The sequence below is a fragment of the Cebus imitator genome, unplaced genomic scaffold, assembly GCF_001604975.1.
Source record: "Cebus imitator isolate Cc_AM_T3 unplaced genomic scaffold, Cebus_imitator-1.0 Scaffold292, whole genome shotgun sequence".
Classification (NCBI taxonomy): Eukaryota; Metazoa; Chordata; class Mammalia; order Primates; family Cebidae; genus Cebus; species Cebus imitator.
Window position 1 is genome coordinate 771274 of NW_016107607.1, and position 4199 is coordinate 775472.

A 4199-nucleotide genomic window follows, 5' to 3' on the forward strand; every position below is an offset into this window, starting at 1 on the left:
TTTTGCCCTGGAATCTACTGTCTTGGTTCTCTCCTCAGTCCCCTTTTTGAACCGGCAAATGGGCGACTTCCCGTGGCTCCAATCACCAGCCAAAAGGGCACCCGGACCGGTGTATTTTGTACAGAGAACCGCGGCTCCGGGGCGCCAACAAAGCAGCCGCGCGGGGCACAGCAGCTGCGCCGGCCGGCACAACCGCGCTGGCCAACAAAGCCGCGCTGGCGAGCATGGAGCTCCTCCGCCCGGGAATTTCCTAGTCTGTGGGCAATAAAAACGCGGCATCCACTTACCCTCTGTGCTTTCACTGGGAGCTGCAATCCTGAGCTGTTCCTAAACGGCCATCTTGGATCCTCCTCCAGTTTTTACAATTTTTAAAAATAATTTCAGGCTTTCACAACTGTTGTAAAAATTATAAAACAATTATTGTATAACCTTTATCCTGTTTCTGCAAAAATTCTGTTACCATCTTATGTAATCAAAGAACAATGATCTACGTCACAAAATTTACAATGATATAATTTTAATATCTAAAATTCTTATTCAAATATCACCATCACGGCTCACCACAGCCTTGACTTCCTGGGCTCAAGCAATCCTCCCACCTCAGAGTTCCCAGTACCTAAGACTACAGTAGCAGTGTGCCACCACACTTGGCTAAGACTTTCCTCCTAATGGCTCCTTGTTGTCTCGGATCCATTTATGATCATGTGTTGCATTAATTACCACGTCTTAAGAGTGGATGAATTTTAGTGATAACAATGTACAAGTGCTAATAGGTGACTGAAGTGAAAAGGGGGTGAAATCACATTAGGAATAATCACGGAAGTCCAGAATATCATTCATTCACTCATTCACTCATTCATTCGATAAGTTCCTTTTAGTCTCTTAAATATGTGCCAGCCATATAATTATGTGCTGAATATTGGCAATAGTAGAGTAAGTATGTCATAGTTTCTGATCTCACAGAGTTCAAATCTCACCCAAATACCAATCCCTTTAATGATTCTGACAAAAAGAAAAATCCAAAGAGGTTAGCAGCTTTCTAATTCACTTTGAAATATCTCCAATTAGTCAACCATGAGAAGAACTACCTTGACAAGTTATATGTTTTACACTTCCACTTGCACGTTGTTGGAATTTAATAAAGGTAAGGATAATGATCAGTATCATTGCCTAAAGATCAGAATCAACATTCACCATCATCTCCAAGTAAAAAGAAAGTTGAAATATAAATCGATTTTATTCTTCATATAGTATTTCATATAGGGAAAATGTAAGCTGTATATCAGCATGGGTTGTCATGCTAAGAGTTAAAGGATTATTGCATTTCCAAATAAATGTCTGCATTCTATAATAAGTAAATGTTTCTAATCTGAAAATAAGTGAATTACTGATGGTACTCCATGGCTCCCCACTGCCTATAAGGTGAAACAAATTGCTTAGTTTAACATTCAGGCTTTTTTACAATCTAACTCTAACCTTTCTAGCCATTCTCCATTTTTTATCCTTCATGAGAGTCCTCCTCCATTTCAACCAAACACTGACCTACAGCATATCCTGCACTCTGTCCTATTTGTACTGTTTATTCCAAATTCAAAAACTTCTTCTTGCTCTCTAATTACTAAAAGTCTACCCATCCTTTGTATCTCTCATGTAGTAATTGCTCAATACATATTATTCATTCTTTTGAATGTTTTAACTTTTAAGGTAGAGGAAACAAAATCTTGAGAACATCAGTCTAAGAACACAGGCCTTAACCTATCAACAATTAGAATGTGGCTATCAAACAATGTAAATAATGAAGATCCTGGGGATCTTTCCAGGCTTTGTGTGTGTATATATATATTTATATAAGCTATCCTGGTTGTTTCTGCACAATAAGCACTTTTGTATGGAAACTATAAAAATAAATAGGACATAAATGTCTCTTGGAATCCTTATTGCATAGCGTTCCCAAGGGTTTATTCTCCTGAATACTACATGTTATAAACTAAGAATACAAATAAGTATAAATAGCAGTCTTGGAATATAAAACATTGGTAAAAAAAATCTAAAAGGTGTATACACTTATTATTCAAAAGCACCTTCACAGAAATATCAAAGATAGTGGTTGTTGCATATAAAGCTTAGGCCTTTCAATATTAGAGAACAATTAGGCTCAATTATATAGAAAGATTGAATGAAGCATTAAGTTACAAATCATTATGCAAGCAGATGACATAGTTTTCTTAAAAACAAATAAGCAAGTTATGATTCTAACCCACCTTTTAAAATCAGCCGTGTATAATTTCAAGCCACTTTGAATGATTTGAGATGAAACCTTATACTACGGGATTGCTGCTATACTCAGTGATAGTAATGAATCTCTCACTGTCAATATAACATCATCCAAGAAGGCCGTGGCATGGTATTATGAAATACTTGAATACCTGGTTCACTCTGAGCCCACTATGATACTCATGAACATGCTGTCTTGCTGGCCTTCTCTACCTTTATTGCTGACTACATAATATGGTGAAAATTCATCTCTATATTTTACATCTTTCTCATCAAACTTCCTTTCTTATGTCCTCAACTATTAGAGTGCAGGCATATACATAGTGTATTACAAATAAAACACAAGAAACAATGTTTTTCCTTCATATTTTCTATCATTTGCTCATGAAAATCACTACAAAAGAGGTTGCCTTGTGACTCCTCTGTGAATGACAAATATGGAAATGAATTATCTCTGAAGAAAATCAGTAGTGAAATCTTGATGTTTAAAAACAATGAGGTGCTATTGAATTATATATCAGTGTCTTTAAAATCTGCATGCAATTCCAGTGTTCCAACTTATTCAAAGGCTTGCCAGAAAGAGAGAGAAGCAAAAGGGACAAACTAGTTGAGAAGATTCAATCATTGTGATACAGATATTTTTGTTAATTGTGCCTGTGAATTATTTGGCACATGTTACCCAAAGCGACATCTCAAGAATTTACTAGATTCTGAACTTTTCAACATTATCCATTTTAAAAGAAAAAAAACAGTGGCTTGGATAATCAAACAAGTCTTCAACAGTGAAATGTACTTTTTGCTTCAACTTAGACATAACTGGCTCTGCTTCTTTTTGGAAGTTTACACTTCTTAACCCACACAAAAGACAGATTATTAGCAAAACTAAGAGGAAGAGAGGGCTAGTCAGAGATGACCTCCACCTTCTCTCTCTTCTCATTTAATATACATCTCTCTAAACTTTCTCTCACTCTCGATATTCATCTCAAGTCCAATTCTGACTCTTGTTTCCTGCCAGTAACAACTGCAGTGATTGCTCTAATTGCCATAACCCGTGTGTCTTGATTACCCTCAGAGAATCTGAAAGCCAACATTTTTTGAGATCCAAAAAAAAGGCTCCAATAGTAAAATAATGGGCCAGTGGAGGGAAAATTTCAGAGGAAATTCTGCCCAGAAAATCTCTTGTATCCATCCAGCTATGTCAAGTGTTTTTTAAAGAAAAGCCATGATTACAATACTAGACACATAAGTGCCCAATAAATACTTATTTGCACTACATTGTAATTACAATGCCAAGTATCTAAAAGTACATGTTACTTAGCTTTGTGTAACATTGAATATCCTAAGCACATAATGATTTGACTGAGTAAAATATTTGCAATTTGCTTTTCCTCCACGATGAATAGATAGCAATGTGTGCTGAATTGCAGGATAGTATCTGCAGACTGAAGTCGAGTCTGTGGTCAGAGAAAATGTCAGCCTTCAACTTAATGAATCTCGAACAGAGTGTCAGATCACTGAAACAGAGAGAGAGAGGATACATTTTTAAGGCTTTATCTGAATTTCATAAAAGGAAAAAAAAATCATGTTTATGCTTTTTACCATGAAATTTCCAATGGAGACTTGGCAACTCCAGTTTTCACCACTGACAAGTCCTGATTTAGGGGGCTGCATTATCCTTATAAAGAAAGGCAGCAGAGCAAGGTTTGATGAACTTTTTCTGGTAGTTCATGATTCTATTTAATGTTTTCATGAGAAGAAACAGCAATGATTCATCATACCATTTACCTCTTTACTGTCCTCCAAAAATAAATACATTTTAGGGAGAGAAAAAGGCCCATAGGTAATGAAAGACTCCTAATAATGAGAGCTGGGTTAATATACCTGAGAGTCAATTCATACTGCACCTGATACAATTAGCTTTTTTT